The sequence below is a fragment of the Salminus brasiliensis genome, chromosome 5 (assembly GCF_030463535.1).
Source record: "Salminus brasiliensis chromosome 5, fSalBra1.hap2, whole genome shotgun sequence".
Classification (NCBI taxonomy): Eukaryota; Metazoa; Chordata; class Actinopteri; order Characiformes; family Bryconidae; genus Salminus; species Salminus brasiliensis.
Genome location: NC_132882.1, coordinates 18,742,920 through 18,763,232, shown reverse-complemented (window position 1 = coordinate 18,763,232; position 20,313 = coordinate 18,742,920).

Below are 20,313 nucleotides of genomic sequence, written 5' to 3'. Positions count from 1 at the left end.
TACTGCCTTTTGCATTTTTAGTATGTAATGTTTCTAGCTGACACAAACTAGCTAAGGATATTTTCTATGTAAACAGTGATGCACTTTTGTAGGTCGCTCTGGAGAAGAGCCTCTGCTAAATGCCTTAAATGTAAAGGTAAATTTGGTACATGTTCTTAAAGAACTTCAGGGGGTGCCAATATTTTTGGCCATGACTGTATATAGACACTGAATTAAAAGATGCCTCCAGGGCCACTGCTAGCTGCACACACACAGACACTAAGCTTCACATTTCACTTTGGATATTGTAATTTCTCCTGAGATTATCTGTACACAGTATTACATTATGTAGACATAAAGGGATTTAATAGGAATCACACAAAGCACTTTCCTATTAAATTGTCAGCCACTTCCCATTTGACTGCTCATTCCTCTTTATGGGAATTGTATGCAAATTAAATGAACAGTTTTAGGGACAATGAGCAATTAAAAAGCCCCCTTCACTGCCACATATCTCCCCACCCCACTGCGTGCCTCGTTGTATAAAGATGCCCATCAGCCACCGAGCCCGGCTAGTTCCTCCTTGCATGTGAGAGGCTGTTACACTCTGACCAGACCTTTCTTCTTCTCCTCAGAGCAGAGGAAAAGAGCAGCTTATCTGCATTAAAGAAGCTGTCACCGACACCCTGACACACGCTGGAAATACTGCAGCTTCCTTCTTGGCGGAGGTTCTGTCTCAGTGAAGCCCTGCAGCAGATAACCCAGGACCTGGCGAGGCAGAGAGAGAGAGGGAGAATGCCAGCCTTATCTGGAGGCCCACAGTGAGAAAGAGAGGGCTAATCCATTACTGCTCCAATCACAGCAGCCGCCTCTGAAAGAAGCCCCCCTGAGCAGCAGAATGAGACCGCCAGCAGCGGCGGGAGGTTACACACTCTCTCAAGCATGCACGTGCATGGATATTCACCACAGTGCCATGAGTGCAGGCAATGTTTCTAAGAAAAGTTTCATTTTTATGTTTTGAGGTTTTCTTCCAGACCACACTGAAAGTACAATATTCATCTCAGAGAAAGCTCAGTACAGTCATGATTTGTGGAAGAACGCTGGATTTAGTAAAGCAAACACTTCCAGCATTATCCATTTCACGTACGTGGATATCACCACAGTCAAAGAAGAAGTGCAGACTGGTACCACAAGTACATTCAATGTCTTAAACCATGACATGGATTTTCTATTTGAAACACTACATGGACAAAGGTTTTGGGACACCTTTTCATTCATTGTTTCATCTAATATCAAGGGCTTTAAAATGAGTTCATCCTGAATTTGTTGGAGTAACTGTCTCTACCAGGATTCTGAAACATTGCTGTGATGATCTGATCTGCATTCAAGATTGCGACAAGAGCATTAGTGAGATTGGGAGGTTGGATGATCACCATCCACCCCACTTCACCCCTAACTCCCCATCTTATTCTAAAAGTATTGGATGGAGCGCCAGCATTCCAAAGAACACAGTTCCATTGCTCCACAGCTCAATGCTGGGGGGCTTTAAACCCCTCTAGCCCACGGCTGGCATTAGGCATGGAGCCAACAGGCTCATGTTTATCTGTTTCAGAGAGTCCTATTCTATTGACAGTACTTCTCTTCTGGGACTAGACGTGTGTGTGCATTGGCAAATCTGTGTCAGCAATGGGTGCAACTTAAAGTAACGGAATGGATTTTTTTAAAGGGGTGTCCACAAATATTTGGACACATAGTGTATATTGTTTGTGACTAACAAATGAATGAAAAAGAGAGGCCAGCGTGAAAACGACAGACTACATTTAAGCTACAAATGATTTTTATGCTTTTAGGCTACATTAGCCTACAGGTCAGGGGAATACCAAAGACTTGAAATAGGCTCAATTTTATGTTATTTGAGGCTGCCTAGGAATTGGTTTTCCCTTTACTTTCTTTAAGACATTATTCTTAGCCATCTCCGCCAGCAGATTAAGGTCTTTACGTGATTCAAATGGGTATGTGTTTTCCTCATAAATAAAATACAGTGCTTCAACACTGTTATTGCCAAAAGTAAGTAAACTAAAATAATAATGAAAACATGCTGATGTTATATTTAGTATTTCATCAGTGTAGCTATGCTGTACGCATTTAAATCATGTATAGCCAGGTCCATAACTATATGTTATTATAATTTTCATAATTCTGCCACACTACTTTAACGAACAGCCATTTGTTCCACAGTTCCTCCATTATCACAGGCTACTAACTAACTAACTAGCAGTTCAGTGGCCAGATGAGTGATCTGTTATTTCATGACAAATTAAGGAATAAAAGGTCCAGAGTCCAAGTGTTGAAGTTGAATGTGGTAGTTAAGGAACAAGACACTTTGGACAGATGCAACCATAAACCATTAACCTGAGTATGGTGGAGGCACTGTTATGGTATGGACATGTATGAGCATGTATGACCACCAGTAGAACTGGCTCACTGATGATAATTTTTAATCTGACATCTGATCGTAAGTAAAAAGTAAAAAGATACATTCTGAAGTGTATAGAGCTCTACTTTCTACTTTCTTTTCAGATTTAGTGAAGTGCTGCAAAACACCCCTTTAAGGATAGAACTTTACAGAGCAGAGGACGATGACCCAAAACATACTGCAAAAGCAACCCAATAGCTTCTTAAAGCAAATAAATGTTGTTGAATGTTGTTAAATAGTGGAGTCAGTCATCTGTTTTACAAGGTACACTGTTTATTCAGTTTTTAAATAGATTTGTGGGCCGGGTAGAGGATATAACATGGTGTTCATCTACTGTTTTTGACTGCTAGAGTTACAGATACAAAGCATGTTTAAAGCAAGCCCCCCCCCACACACACACATACATGCATGCACACACAAACACACACACATCGAAGAGATGGAGTGAGAAAGTACAGCTTTAAAAGCTTGAATGACCCATGTTAATGGCTGTGGCCTTGGCACTCACTTCTATTGAAATTGCAGATAGGGATCAGAAATAACCTACAAGCCAGGTGACCCTGAGACTGCACTGGCTGCAACAAAGGGGGCAGGAAGTGGAGGTGATGCTGCTGGTCAGGGTTTCGTTCTAGCTGTCCTGGGGGACACCCTCAGCTGAATACCAATCAAAGACATGTGCAAACAAACGAGTAGAAAACGTGTGAACCCATTTTTACTGGGGTCCTTTTAATTTAGCGTCAGCTGGACGGGAAAGGCGGCATTGTAAACATATGGGAAGTGGTCATAGATGGAACAGTCGTGATGACAGGCATGATCACAGTAGGGATCATCATTAGTGGTAATTTAGACACGTAGGTCAGAATTGTGTATCCTAACCCTGTAGCATGACAATCGGTCGCGTGTGACTGTTCAGAACCGCCCACGTCAATGTGCGCTGTTCCATGGGTCACAAAGCCCAGAGAGGAACATCACAGCAGGGTATTAGGAGTCTCCAACTGCCTTGCACACCCACATATTACTCACAGCACTGAGCTCTGGCTGAAAAACAGGATTAGCAGCCCCTAAATAGCAGTCATTCAAGGCTAGAGCTTAGCACTGAATGCTTCCAATTATTGTCATGTCAAATCTGGGTTACTCAGATGAAAAAAAAATCAGAACATTTGGAAAAACTGGAACACCTCTGGAAGGTTTTGGAGAGATAAAGGGTCTGTGATTAGAATTAAGCAGGCTGTTAATGGTTGCAGTATGTAACCATATTTTTACATATTTCAAAAGACGCTAATTTCAAATGCATTTTTTGTGTGCAAGCCTTTGCTGTCCTCAATACAGACACACTGTTTGTGTTTTCAGTTTTTCTCCTTTTTTTTTTTTTTTTTTTGTATATGACAAAACACTCATGGAAGGCCATGGAGACACAGTCATTTAATTCCACAGGGACTGTTTTCCTTTTTCTGAGAGGAGATCACCCTCTACAAGTCTGCTGAGGCCCGGCTGTCATAACGCATGGGCCGGACAGTGGAGGTCTGTTAGATGAATGCACTAGAGGCCATTTTATGTGTCTGTCTGCGAGGCTGCGGTAATTCATCACCCCTCGCGGTAATCCTTCTCCTCTGTCTGCTCTAATTGTCTCTCCAGTGAGGTATGCTCCACAGGCCGTGGCTGTCATGGCCTTGACCTCGCCCCTGGGCTGCTCACAGCACCTTCTGCAGGCCCGGAGGAGCCAGCGCAGGTTTTAGAAGCACGCCTCATCCGGCTCCAACGTGCAGCGTGTAAACAATTAATGCAGTCAAATTCCCTTAGATTAAAAATAACAATATCAATTCCAGACGCATGCTATGTAAATTCAGATTAATTAAAAATTGTATGTCGGCCCGGGAATAATTGGTTCCCAATCATCTGTGTAATGAGAAGCATTTGATTAATTTATCAGAGAAGTGAAAAAATAAATAGTCTCCATTCAGATGTGTTCTTTGCATTAGAGGCCTTAATGTTCTTTGTTTGTTTGTTTTTCTTGTTTTTTTTTTTTTTTTTACTTTCTTCTTTTTAAAGCTCCAAAACAGTAACAAATCTGTACAACCCTAAAAATATTGTTCTACACTGTCTCAAAGATGCACTTAGAGATGCTTTGATGTGTTGTGTCCAGTTGCCTGGAGGTGAGAGGGCTCTGTCCTGAATACTATTATTTTTGTTGTACTAGACTTTTGTTGTATGAATTCTGGACATATACAGAGTTTTCAGAATGCTTACATTTCTACTGAAATACTGAGTGCACAAATGCTAGGCTTGTGCTGCACAGTCTGCAAAGACTGTGGGTGTGTTTGTTCACATGGCCCTGCGTGTATGTGTGTGTGTGTGTACATATCCCTGCAACTATCAGTCTCGATTATACCTTTGTGCGCAAGCTCTCTGACATAAACACCACATCAGCACCAATTTCTGTTCCTCACTCCTTGTGAGATCGAGCCTGATTACAGCAAGTGCCACTGGGATCTGCCTGTTCTGCCATGATGGTTAGCTGAGCCTTCGGCCGCCTGCCTAATTCCCACTGACACCTCATTTTAGAAACCCTCCTGTGGGTGCTGATGCTGTGACACGGCCACAGAGCCAGCAGAGTGCACTGATATCAGCAAAATGATCAAATTGTTCTTACCTTAGGAGCTGAAGGCCTATGTTAATGGACTGCGAGTTGTTCTCATTAGAAAACACTCATAATATGCTTTGTAATAAAGGTACATTGTAATTTGGACTTTTTTCCTCTAGTGGTGACTGCATTGAGAGGGGGAGGATGAAGGGGGTGTGGGGGGGGTCCAAATATGAAAATGATTAATAGCACAAGTAACACATAATCCTCTGCGGATGTGATGAGCATGTGGTAAAATGCACTAGGAAATATTACATGTATAGAATGTAGCTCACAGCATCTGTGATGACCTAACGCTAACATAGTGTCATCTTTATTATAACATGATATCAGAAAATGCACAAGCATTATGCTTGATTAAACACAAATGCTTAACCCTTTACACTGTAACGCTGGACAATTGTTAATTGAAAATTAATTGAAACCAACATTTAGACCCTCTAACTGATGCAATCTTGTCCATGATGGTTATTCCATTTTTTTGTTCTGTTAATTAACATATAGCATTTTTCTTTTTCTGATGGTCTGTGTTTTGTACATACTTTAATACCGTCATGCAACAAAAAGGTGATAAATCATCATATTGATTTGAAGTGTTATTGCCCAGCACCACTGTAAAGGATTCCACATGGGCCAATGAGTCAATTCCTCACCCTCAGTCTCAGAGCAGTTACTGAATAATCAATCATGTAATAATACCTCTGACGTTTAAAGGGTTAAGGAAGGTATGTGACTTGTCAACCTTGGGGTGGACATCCATATAGACGAAAATAAACGTAGCTAGGTCTATAGAGTGGATTGAAAAGCAGAGGAATATAAAAGGATGTTGTGTACTCAGATACACTCATCGGTGTGGGCCTTTAGTAATGTTTTAGAAGAGCCTCTCTGTGATTTCCACCAAAGCTTCTTGTTTACTAAAGTTTATATACTGTAAAAAACATTTTTGCCATTTAACCTAAAACACACTTCACAAGCAGTTTAACTGAGTTCATTCAAGTCAAATACATTCTGTGATTAAAATGAAGCAAAGCAAAAGGAACACAAGCAATATTTATCAGTCCAAATCTCACAAACACACACTTCAAACCAACCTCAGCCCTTTTCCGTTTTTACTGTCCAAACCCAGGTTTCCACTGAGGTTTCAGTCTCAGTGTTAAAGTAAAAGGCTGCATGTGTTTGTGTGTCATAAAATAGACACATTTTAAAAGAGGTGTGACAACTGGTGCCATGAGAGATGCTTTTAATTCTTTTGCATTCATACTTTACAGTCACTAATAAAAATGGAAAATTTGATGCCAGCTAACAAGCAACTAACTAATCCATGTCAATGTCGTAGGAATGTACAAACACCAAAAACCAATGCATGTTATTTAACACAGCAGTATGTGTGGATTGGTGTTTGGGTATTTTTTATTTCTGGGTTCCCCCTACAGTACAGACAAATGTTGACAAGCTGAGAGATACATACAGCATCTGAAGTGAAAGAAGCATGTGGACTGACAAGTTAGAGTAATATTAGGATTTTACACAAATATGACTTGCACAGCACCATACAGTTCTCGGGTGTTGTGCAAGTTACATAGTGCAGTACATCCTCATCCTCCCTATTACAAGCCACTGAACCATCAGTATGATTCTGTCAATGCTGTTCATTTAAGCTACAGTGGCTACATAAGGTTGCTTTTATTCTGTGAAGAGCATAAATAACAAAGTTCTGGAAATTAGTTTTGGGAGTATTTTGTATGCCTTAATTCCTGCCTTCCTGCTTTATGAATGAATGGAAGTCTCCTTAATGTAAAACCCTTATTTTCATAGCACTGTACTGGCTTGTAAAGCTGGATTCATGACTGTAAGTTTATGCTGATATCTTTTTTAACCTAAGACATTTCACCAGCTCTATATCTTTTAATTATAGAGTATGTTGAGTTGGCAATACCTTACAACACACAGTATACCCACCTATCCAGACATTACTGCACCTCTGGGAGTGAGTATGTGACTGGACTAAGGTATTTTTGATTTTCTAAGTGAAAGCAGTGTTTATGTGTATCCAGGTTTGCTCTACAATTGGAGTTTCTATTTCGGTCCTGTCAAACTATTTCTATTTTCTATTTTCTTTACAAACATATCTACGCTGATATAAAAGCCAGTTAAGCATGATTGCAAGTGCGACTAAAACCAAATAAACCGTTGCTGAAAAACGTAAGTTAACAAAAAGAGTCTTCAAAAAGTTAAATGGTTGCTTTGTGAACAAGAAGAAAAACAAATAGAATACATACGAAGGACAAATGATCTCATGAACCCCTCGCAGTTTCGCACTGGCAAACAAGAAAGGAAAAAGGGAAAGTAAGTGGGAAAACAGCAAGAAGAAACCGTTCCGTATTTTATTAGGCACAAACTTTGGGCAAGAAAACAATATTTTTATTGCCTAATTCCCCAGTGAACCAAACAAATCAATAAACACTCCCATGTAAACAAAAACATGAAACTCACATTTGTAAAGCAGCAAATGAAAGAATTAGCAATTAGGAGGAGCTGTATATGCTGATAACTTGGAGTTGAGCATTATGAACAACATAATTTTCTCAGAGGACACTGTTTTTCATGAAAATGCAGGAACAGCCTGCTGAGCAAAGAGATTGAGTGCGAGGGACAGAAGTGGGGAAGGAGGGAGGCTGCGAGGGAAGGATATGGAGAGAAATCTCCCCAAGCAAGGTGGTCTGACCTTGAAGTGTTCCCACACACACCGGGCGATCTGTCTGTGGCCCTCAGCGAGGCACGCCTGGCATATGTGCTGCTGGCCTGATGCACCAGACTCATCGCTCGCGTAGATCGAAGTGGACTCGTAAACAGAGACGTGTGAAAGAGCCCTGACTGTTTAGAGCCATGTTTCTAAAATTATCCCTCCGCCCAGGAACAGGAACACTGGTTGGGAGGGCAGCAGGTGCTAGCGCTCTGTGGTGTATTTACTGAGGAATTAAGCTGTAATGTCAGAGACTATGCTGAATGACTCTTTTTTTTCGCTTCTGAGTGAGGGAGGGGAATATTGTTTATTTGCAGGAAGAAACAAAACCATCTGGTGCTCTCAGAAACAAGTGAAGTTAACTATTTCCCTTAGCTTCTGGGTTCCAGCACATAGAAGCATGCAAAACAATACTATATGCACATGCTATAGCAATAAGGGCAACAAAGTAAAAGTAAAGTAAAGGGGGATAGGAGTGATAGGGTGAGGATTGGATGCTTATAGTAGAAATAATGTTAATAAACAATAACAGCAACAGCTACACTTTTAAAATGGCCCTAGAAGGACCAGAAGTTGTAATTTCCTTGTCATAGCTGAATAATGGAAGATACATGGAACTGGCATATTGTAAAGCTCAAATACTATTATATCCTTCAAAAGACTATTCAGGATAACCAAAATAAGAAGAGAACAGGCCAATTAAAGAACCTCATGACTGTTATATTTACACCCCTAAAATGTACATAGACCTAGCCTACTACCAAAAGCCCCAGTCAAAGCTAGCTGAGAGATAAAACTACCTTAACCTTGAAAGAATATTCTGTTAATACCAGATCCACTCCAGACTCTGATAATTACAGGGATTTGAGATCCATCATAAGGATCATGACCGCAGCAAAGGGGAGCTCAAATTTGTCACACAACAAAGTCGGCAATGAACTGATAGAACACAAAAGGACAGAAACACTTTCTGGTAAAACTTGTGAATAATAACAGTGTTTTTATTAATGTGTTAAAACTATAGTGTAACGTGGGACTTGTGGTAAAAGGGAAATCAGGACAATTATTAATTCTGAGACTAATAACAGGGTTGTAAACAGGCATGTAATACCGCATCAAAGCATAATCACGTCACATGTTATTTATACATCAAAGAACAACTTGAAATACTCTGTAAATGCATTCTTTAACAATTTAACTTTGTAAATTGTTATTGCCTGGCAGGATGTATGCTAGGATTTTTTTTTAAAACAAACTTTATTCATGGTTTATTCATGGTCCTATTTATTAAAAGGTTGTTTGGTGAACCAAAAATGGTTATTGTATAGCAGCACTTCATAAAAACATATTTTTAGTTACATTTGACACTTTATTTTTTAAGACCACAGGCTTAGTTAATGTAAGTAAAATATTCTAATTCCATTTCACCTTTTCTTAGTTGCACCTAATGCCTATTTTTCATCAGCACATAAATATTTAAGAGTTGGAGTCTGCTAATAGAAAACAAGTGGTGCTAAGTGAAGAGCGGTGTACTATATGTATGTGAAATTGATTTGTGTCCTTCTCGTCAGAAACTGGCCATGTGTCTCAGTAAAGCTGATGGATGCAGACATGATGGATCTTAATACGACAATAATTCACCTTACAATTAGGTCCCGCTCATTATCAAAACAGGGCAACTGTCAGTCATGCATGTCAAATCTGTCTGGGGCGTGCTGTTGTCAAGCCTTAATATGAAGAGGAGGGTGTTCATCAGGCTCCTGACTCATCCATGCTGGCTGACAGGATAGCATCCTGTGTCACTAGAGAAATATGACTATAGGCCTTAATCACACAGCAGCCCTATGCATTTGATAATGAGGCTAGGGTGGAAACTGTGAATGTTGTCCGTGCATGCAACAACAGCCTGAAGCACACACTTGCATGTGCCACTCATCAGTGACAGTGACTTATTTATATCAATAAATGACTTATATCATCTGAGCACAGTACACTGTATATGTTGCTATAATTGTTTTTCTTCCAGGCTTTTTGTAAAAAAAAACATTTTCTCTTAATAACTTTCTGTCAACTTTACAGTCATTTTAGATGTCATATATACAAATCCAGATCCTGGAAATTTTACCTGCTTAAGTAAAATTAGGGTAACACAATCAAACAATTATTTACAAATGTAAGTATGTCTTTAGCCAACAGGTCACTGAATGAAAAGTAACTGAACTACTTCCTAGCTAAGATACAGGTGCAGTTCTTCCTAACAAAAGTGGAACTCCCACATTTTCCATTAAATTAATAAATGAAACATGGCTTGATTCAAATATTGTGCATCACATATATTTTTGTCTATTCACTACTAATTTCAAATTCTAACTGCTGATTTGCTAATGCTGATTTGGCCCAAGTTGCTTTGTAAAGATTATTGCTACAGTCAAAGTCACATAGAGTTTATGAGCAAATTTAAAATCATAAGATATGACTGTCTGTGAATATTACAGAACATCCTTTTCATTCCTCAGCAAAGTTAAATGCGAAAGGCACAAACTCATGATATGGTTTAGAACTCTGTCTCTTTTGTTTAACAACAGAAAGCACAAAAGATAGAATAATGCTAAAATAAAGTCAAATAATTGAGAACTATGAGTAATGTGAGCAGGACATGGTTTGAGTTTATGAATACCTTGCCTAAATCACAGAAACATTTCACATACAATGATTCAAGAAAAGCCCTACATTTTGTGGCAGTCATTAAATCACTTGTTAATTGCAAAGAGTAGTTGCTACCATATATAGCAGATGGCTACGTTATTGGTTGAATGTAGGTATGAAGCATTTAGCATTAGACGTCCTGCTGTCTCTGAGATTAAAATGATTATCTATGCTTTGACACTACCCTTCCTGCATCTAAAAATGATTTGGGATTGATAAATAGCACAACAGTGATTTTGCATGATGTGGGAGCCTCATATCAAACTTGAAAGCTGCAGTGTAAAGGGGATAGCTGTAGCTAATTTTAGGTTACCAACTTATCATACAATATATGGTAAGATATATTCAAGCAATACAAGCACATTTGTAGGTTGTATTCCAATGCAAGACAAACAGAAATCATCTTGCGACGCTGTGAAACAACAAGCATTGCGGTAAGGTTTCAGGCCCCACTGCCATCGCATGCCTGCGACTAACCTCACACTGTGTGGTGTTTCGCTGTGTATTTTTAATTGGAATTGGAGTTTCAAAGCTGCATTCCACAGCTACACAGCTTCACGTGAGTAAGCCGGTATATCCAATTTGTTTCAAAAAATTGATTTTATTTGAATCCTATCATGATTTTAATCATTTATGATCATTATACATTTTTTATATTTCCATTTCAATGTCTAAATATTGGTAACTATCAAAAGTTACTTTTATTATTTGGTTCAAAAGCATGCTATTGCATTATTACATACACACACACACACACACACACACACACACACATATATATATATATATATATATATATATATATATATATATGATCAGGACAGGTCTAGTAGTAGCAGGTATGGAGATGAATTCAGATCTTTTTTTCTTATGGTTACAACTGCAAAGAGGATAAGCTTGACTGTTTTCCAGTGGGAGTGATAATGAAATGACTAATAACACTCCTGGAATGAGAAGGACCACATTTTTTATTGCAGCTAATTAATTTAGTTTTGTGTGCTTAAACTACCTTTCTATTTTTTACCTTACCTATCTTTTACAGACTGATCCTATTGCCATAACAGCCTCCCAAGATATTACAGTTGCTTTCAAACTGCTGTGAAATTCCATCTTAAATGGTTCGCAGTTACATTCTGGTGCCTACACACCATGAAAAAACAAGAAGCTTACCTTAGTCTCGTATGTTTATGAATATGATATTCTGAAAGACTGGATATTGTTTTCTACGCATTTCAAGTCAAAAAACAATGTTAAAAATCGCAGATTTGGATTCGTCAGTGTCATTTTGTTTCCTGTTCAGTTGGTAATGTAGTTTACATGATAACACATATACTAGCTATACCCTAACAGCCGCCTTAGAGTTGCCACCTACTGGAATGTTTAATAAACATTACAATAAACACTTACAAGCTGTGTGAATGCAATATGGCAAATTACTAAAGCAAAAATCTCTAGTTAATGTAGATTATGAAGTTTATATATATATATATATATATATATATATATATATATATATATATATATATATATATATAGAGAGAGAGAGAGAGAGAGAGATTGACAATAGAGATTTACTATGAATTCGGTTGGATGTTTGAGTTTATTATTGGATGTTTAACTAAGAAATTGGAGCTGCTACCAAATGTGGCAGAGAACATTTTCTGCTTAAGGTGACACATAATGTTTTATCTTGTGACGTTAGACTCAGTTGTATTCAAAAATAGTGTGGCACAACTACTATTTTGCGATTTCCATGCCATTAAGCATATGACAGAAGATGGGTGAGAACCCTCCTGCTTTGTAGCTTCAGGACATTGTTTTACTGTTTAGAGATATTATTGATGCTATATTGACACATTTACAGAACAGAACATCTTACAGCATGTAAAGGGGAAGACAAATAATGGACAGGGAAACAATTTTACAGAAGTACTACTGAAATTAAACACTTGTACTCAACTTGTACTCTTGTCATTCAGATCCTTAAAGTATAAAGTACAAATTTTAAAGACCAGGATTTTTCTCTTTTATTCTTAACAACCAGTTTGCTGTTCATTTAAATAAATTTGGATGAATTACTTATTTATACATTCAGTCACGTTCCTATCAGTGTAAAATTAAACTGCTAATAACTACACTAACTTGACTTTATGTGAAAAGTAGTACAACTGTTTTACTCAAACATTTTATATAATTTTTAGATAGCTTATAAGCCCTGCAAATTAATCACACAAACACACACACACACACACACACACACGTAGTTTTCAAATGTATTAAATGCTAATAGTGTTTGCAGTATGTTATCCAAAATGTGAGACACTAACATTTAGCACCACAGTTGCCGTGGTTACTATTGGTTTAGTGTAAATTTATCTTTGTAATCTGAACTCTCCACCACTCTATTACTGTGCAGACTGAAATGCTCACATTCTGTATCAGGGGGAGATTAGTTTTTCAAGCTTTTAACTCCATTTAAATTATAGATTAGGATTACATTTTTTTAAAGCTAAGTTTGCTTGCTCACACATCTTTAGTATCGTTGAGATATTTGTAATATTTACACTTGAGTTAGCAGCCCTCTTAAAAGCTCTGGTATTATGCAATATTTAAAAAATGGCCTAATATGACTGTTCTGCCTTAAATGCAGCTCTTAAAAATAAAGGTACATCAAATGGTCCTTTAAACTATGCTAGAGAAGTACCTTTTTTGGTTCCATGAAGAACCAATTTTGTGGTTCTTAATGGAACCAAAGGTGGTTCTTCTGTGGCATCGCTTATTTAACCATCTGAAGCAGCTTTATTTTTGACAATCTCTGGCAATCCCATCTGGCAACCCCATCCTAGGCATACCATCCTAGGCATACCATAAACAGTTAAACAGTTGTTTTTTTGTTTTTTAAGAAAGCTACCAGTATAATCAAAATAATAAATAAATATTGTACATAACAGTTATGGTTCAGTTCACATCACAGTTTGGACCTCACAATTCAGTATGAGTTTGGTACAATAGGAAAAAATGTAAAAACAGGTTTATTTTAATTTGATTTGAACAGAGAGATGTGTAAGTTACAGTGTATTCCACTTAGTTCCGTATAGCCTTCCCAAGATAGATACAGCCTGTTGTTTGTTAACTAAGCAGTAAAGTGTAGACGTGTAGAGGTTGCTGTGTACACACACAAAATATGGCGCTAAAATACTTTTGATACTTTAGAAATGATTTTCAGTCATTTCTTACTGGCTTAATTTCTCTCTAGTCCATGTCTGGCATTAGGCATGGTGCCAATAGGTTCATGTTTATCTGCTCCAAAGAGTCCTATTCCATTGACAATACATTTCTACAAGGACTAGACAAGCTATGTGTGCACATTTATCTGGAAAGTTTAAGAAAGAGGTCCAAACAAGGAAAGGGAAACAAACAGAGAGCAAAGCTAATGAATGTTTCTAGAGATACAGTTGGAAGCAGAGTTCCCAAATTCAAAGTAAGTTAAAGAAACAATGGCTACACTGCCTGGACATGGCACAAAGAGGAAGCTATCACTGTCTGTCACCACATTTCTCAAAACTGGTTGGTTAAAAATCTCTTAAGGAGATTAAAATCCATTAAGTAACTGCAAAAGATCTACAACAAGATTTAATGGCAGCAGGCACTGATGTTTTAGTTTACACAGGTGCATACTAAACACTGAAGGTCTCCATGCCCATATGGTTCTACTGACCCAAATCCGCAAGAAAAGTTAGCTCCAATCTGCTCACATAAATCAGCCACAGATGTTTTGAGATTCTGTTATGCAGAGCAGTGAAACAAAACTGGAACTTTTCAGGTCTATGGATCATTAGTTTGTCTGGAGGAGGAAGAATTAAGCATACACTGAAAAGAACATGATGCTCTCAGTGAAGCATGCAGTGGCTCGGTGATGCTCTGAGGCTGATTTGCTTCCTCTGGCAGTGGAAAGTTGCAGCATATGGAGGGCAGGATGGATTCAATCAAGTATCAGGAAATCCTTGAAGAAAATGTCATGCCTTTTGTGAGGAAGCTAAAGCTTCCAACACGACAATGATCCCAAGCATATTTCAAGTCCACCAAGGCTCAATTGCAAAAGAAGTCCTGGAAGATTCTGTGAGAGGCTTTCACAGTCGCAGCATGCAAACCCAAGAATATTAGATCATTTCCCATGAGGAATGGGCTAATATATAAATATACATTGGGTGAATGTTTTACATTTACTGTTTTCAGAGGGTCTAAGTATTTTATTTTAAAATGTCTGTAGTACATTTAGCATTAAGCATGGTTTGTTACAGATGGAAAACAGCCTATGCAGGAATATTACAGTGTTCTTCATTTCTAGAGAGGAGAGAGAAGCTTGCTTATAATTGAAAATGAACTGAGTCTCCTAGACAAAAGCTCTGTACAAGTGATTATCTTTTATTCATTAGAATTTCAATCTAGAGGGGCCTCGTCTCGAGCAGAATTGGAAATCACTGTCAGTTTTCCTCAGTGCTGTGATTTATAAATGCTGCAGACCATGTAATGTTGTTTTCCACTCATATCTGTTCATGGACGTTTATTTATACTATGTATTGATTGACATCTGGCTTTAAAAAAACATACATCCACAGTTCAAACAGCAAAAAAGAGTTTTACTGCAAGGTTTCACAAATGCAGCTTTGGTCTATGCCATTAGTCTGCAGGGATTCTGCATTCAATATAAATACTTACTTTCTAATGCTCCCTACTCTGCAGTGGAGTGATGTTAGCCTGCAGCCATCATTTCAACAAAATGAGAAACACTAGGCTCCAGGAGGTGTCATAGTGTTGGCAATGACTAACACACAGCCCTTGCCATCTAAATTCAAGCTGTCATGTCTCAAGAGATGAACAAGATGTGTTCAGTTGTAAACTTGATTTGCAGTAGGGATTTGTATTCAGCTACAGAGAGAGGTTTGATTGATAAGTTATAAAATGCCAAGGTGGTGCATTTTCCCTGTCAAAAGTCTCTTTTGATACATAAAGGAATGGCACTGTAACATACACACAATGAAAGAAGAAAAAATAAACAGAATACCACTATGTACTACTCTCTTGAAGACTCGTATATTAGTGTTGGTATGAAACTCAATAGCCTGAATTGTTTGTCTCTCTTCAGGACCCCTACACTATGTTTTCATGACTACCTCACTTGAATGGCATCAGAAATGTTTTTTGGAATGAGACATTGCTAGAAGAATTATTTACATTGATGCTTGATGCCTAATGAGAAGCTCTAAGTAAGTATTCGGTGGCAAACAAGTTGACCATTTTTTCTCTGGAACATTAACTCAGCTTATTTAATGCTCAGATTTGTAGCAGTTTATCTGACCTTCAAATAATGACCCTGCCCAGCTAAAGCATACTGACGGTCTAGTCCAAAGGCCACATTTGCAAGTTCTGACTTTGCAGAGGTTAAGACTGCAAATGATCTGAAATACCATATTGTTTAGCAACAGCACAGCAACCACTTGGAAAAGTATAATAACCAACTAAACACCCAATAATAAAATCCAGGAATACCATAATAACTGCTTAGCAACAGCACATCAAGCATCTGGTATACCACAGTAACATATTAATAGCAAAACTCCTAGCAATCCCATAGTAACCACCTCGAATACCATAGTACCTGCTTAGCAAAGGCATAACCATTTTCTTTAGCAAATGTATTGGTTGAAATGTATAGAAAAGTCTTGACCTCAAACTGATAGAACACCTTTGGGATGAATTAGAGTGGAGACTGAGAGCCAGGCCTTCTCGTCCAACATCAGTGTCTGGCCTCACAAATGCACTTCTGGAAGAATAGTGGCAATATTGTGTACAATATTGTGCAGCACACTCAAATCCGTGCACATTTTTAATAGTCACTAATGCATGTCTGCCCTTTCTCTGACTTCACTCTTCATAACTCATGTCCATCATATGTGGGATCAGTAAGGTGAGTAAATACTGTGCATTATTCATCAGTTTTAACCTGTTATTGCTTATTTCTTATTATCCTTATTATATGACCACTGAACACTAGGCACTTTTAGAGAAATAGTCTAGTCAGATGACTGTATCATGCAGCCCAGCAGTTGTCTAATTAATCACCACTACGGATATAGTTCCCTTCCAGTAAGTTTAAGCAGTACAACTGGTCTACAGAGTTCACCTTGCGAAGTCATACTGAAATCTGACTAGTCTGCTGGACCAAAGGATGCCCTTTCTCTGTAAACAAACTGGCTGTATTATTCTCCTCACATATTTACTACAAACAAATAACCCGCAAGCCGAATGGACCACTCTATTACAATGTAAATGTTTATTTGAAAGGCTCAGGGAGGTGGGAACTATGTGAGTATGGCATTCTTTGAGGAGTACATTTTGCTTTCAGAAACTATTTTTCACTTAGACCTTAGGTGGAAACATAAAAAAAGCCCATATGGAAAATAATAACTAGTTGCGAGGCATTGCTGGCAAGTGCTGAGGCGAGGCAAAATCCAAAGCTAAGTTCTTTGAAGGTGAGAAACTTTGGCACGCCTGTCTTATGGAATAGTCCACCATAGAACGTACCTTAATCTCTTAGTCCTAGAGCTTTCTCTAACGAATACTGGTCCCTCATAGAAAGCAGATGTGAAACAAAGTCCACATTTCTTTCCTTTGTGTTTTGACATTGTTTTTAATTTGACATTTGACATTGTTTTCAAATACCCCTGTCTCACTTACTCTTGCTCTTTCTGACTGGCTCACTTCCAAACATACAGACATAGGCACATGGCAATGGTGACAGAAGAATCATAGATAACGTGGATTAGAGCAGTCAAAAGTATACAAGCCTTAGTGATGCATCGATTTTGATGTGTATGACATATGGGCAGGAAGTAAAGGTGTGTGATAAGATGCTTTCTGTTGCTTCACAGGCATCTGCAGAGGCAGATAATAACTCCCCTTTAATATGATCCAAGCTCAGCTTCTTTACACAGCCAAAATGTGCTGCGTATGGTCTGAACAGTAACATACTGTACTCTGTGATGTGGCCTGGAATTCTCAGTACTAAAAGCATATATCATTTTGAATTTGATGAAACAAATACATTAAGCACAGTTGTTTTCTGAAGGGATGATACGTTTGTGTTCATTTGAATAGGCAGCTGGTTAGAGTGGTCAGAGGCTTTATTTCATCGTCATTTTCTAAACAATCGTTACAAGCAGGCAGTTGTGAAATATTTGTAATTGTTTACAACTGTGAACTAATGAACTAATGAAAGCCCAGACTGAAGTCTTCCTTTGTTTATAACATCCCCATTGAGCATTCAGAAATGGTTGCTCATTCTTCCACAAAAGCTCAAGATAATTGCTGTGGTGCATGAATGAATAAAATCATAATTATACTAATTTGAATGTTTGGCATTACAGTGTCCAAAGATGTTTTTTTTTCAATCCTCCTATTATTTTATATGCCTGGTTAATTTGCTACAATATTACAAATAAACAAATAATAGACAGACAGACAGATAGACAGATAGATAGATAGATAGATAGATAGATAGATAGATAGTCTTTTTAATACCTTCAAATAAATTCTCAGGTGTCCCAATACTTTTCTCAATATAGTGATGTTATGCCTCCATAGCACACAAAAGACAAACATATGACAATTTTAGTGTTCAAAGTTAATGTCCTGGCCAGTCGAACATGAATGCTAAATGTAGTATGACTTTCAGAATGAAAATTACAGAGGGAGAGAGAGAGAATGGGAAGATAGCTTTAGTCAGTACAGCTTTTGGAACGATGTGGGCCGGGCAGATAAATCACAGTGTCTGTGTACACCCTGTGGGATGCAGGGAGGTCAAACGAGTCTGGTCATCTGGGACTACAGCTCTTCCTGGCCCCTTTGAAGAATCACACACTCCATTTGTATAGGCTGTGGCTAGGCACGTGTGCGCTGAAGGATGCTTCAAGGCTCTGTCACAAGGGCACCCAGCAAGCAAATACACAATAATGATTCAATCCATCACTGCAAATGGTAATCTGGAATCAGCACTCACGCAATCATACAGTTCCCAGCCTTTTTCAATTTAGTACAAAAGATCAAAACATGCAATTTCTTCTGTGGACCCATACACAGCTGGCCTTGAGGCACAAAGTAAGAGCAGTTTTATCCTGCTCTTTCCCAATCAGGCTGGGGTGATGATCTCCATTAAATGAAGCCTGTATACATTTGTGTGCTCCTAGCTCTGGTCAGCAAAATGCAGGAGGATAAAGAGATTCCAAACTCAAAGACTGATCCTATCTCTGATATACAATCTTTTTTTTTTGGATATTGGTTTAACTAAAATTATATTACCATCATATGTAAACAGCAGGTATTAATGGAGACTGCATGGTATAAACCAGAGATGCTAGAGTTTCACCTTAACCCTGTAAACTCTTCTTTGAGAAATGGCACAGAAGAAGTGATTCTTCCATGGGATCGCTAAAAGAATCCTTTGTGGGGCTCCGAGTGGCCTGGGGGTCTCAAGTTCAAATTCTGAGCCATGCTGTATTGCCCTCTGTGGCTGAAGTCAGAGTGAGTACATTTGGCTTTTTCTGGGTGGGTAGATGGCACTCTCTCTTAAGTGATGTTGGCTGGCACAAGCTTCTGTTAGCTGGTACAGTGAAGCTGGTGACCTGGTGCTTTCCTTCAGATGTGTCGACTATGACACAGTTCGAAAAGAGGCAGTGGCTGGTTTTGCATGTATCAGAGGAGACATGTGTTAAGTCCTTACCCTCCTAGTGTCGGGAGCATTGCTAGTGCTAGGGGGAGCTACGGAGGGGTGGGTTCATTGGCAGTACCAAATTGGGAGAAAAATGCACCTTTATCAATCTGTTGTTTACTTTTACCCTCCAGCAGACTGCATAAAATGTTGATGGTTGAATTCAAAGATAATGGCTGATAAAAATTCATGGGAGTGCTCAGATGAAAAGAGATGAGCAAGAGGGGAAAAAAAGGTAAGACAGAAGACAAGCATATTGACCTTATTTAAGGCCCCGATTACTGAGGTTGTTCTGAACAAGCTTCCTGATGACCTGATGCAGCCCTGCACATTCATTACCCTTTTTAATGTTAATGTTTATTAGATCTCTTGCAGCCCTGAGTTGAGTGCAGGGATGGTGCGGGGGATTGAGGAGGCGCTTCATAGTTCCTTGCCAAGATTCGATGACACAATAAAACAGGCGTCCTCCAGCCTTCCTTGGTGTAAACTTAATGACTCAGATAGAATCCTGCTTCTACTGTCTAACGAGGCTTAATTTGTAGACGTTTGCACACACAATTGTTCCTTGGATCCAAAGGCTAACAACAAATGCACATGTTGTTGCATCTAACCTTTGTCTCTGTGAAGACGCCTGACCCTGTAATTAGTCTGTAATTTATGCCACCACCACGGTTTTATGGTTCTATGTTAAAAACATTGATATTTTAATGAGCAATAATAATCCCAATCATGAGAAAAAGAGTCCTTTATGAACAGTCTTTTTTCCTGTCACCAGGATCTGGATGTGCTGTATGCAAATACCAACCTTGCAAGATAATATTTAGTCAAATACATAATTAAAATCTCATGTAATAAAATCTATAATAAGAAGGATGGTGGCACTATGTTCATTATTGATGTGATGCTGAAATATTAAGGATTCCCTGAAGTCTTCTGTGGTGTGGAACAGGACTGGCTCTGAAAGAAGCCAGCTACAAGATAAATATTTAAGGGGGAAAATG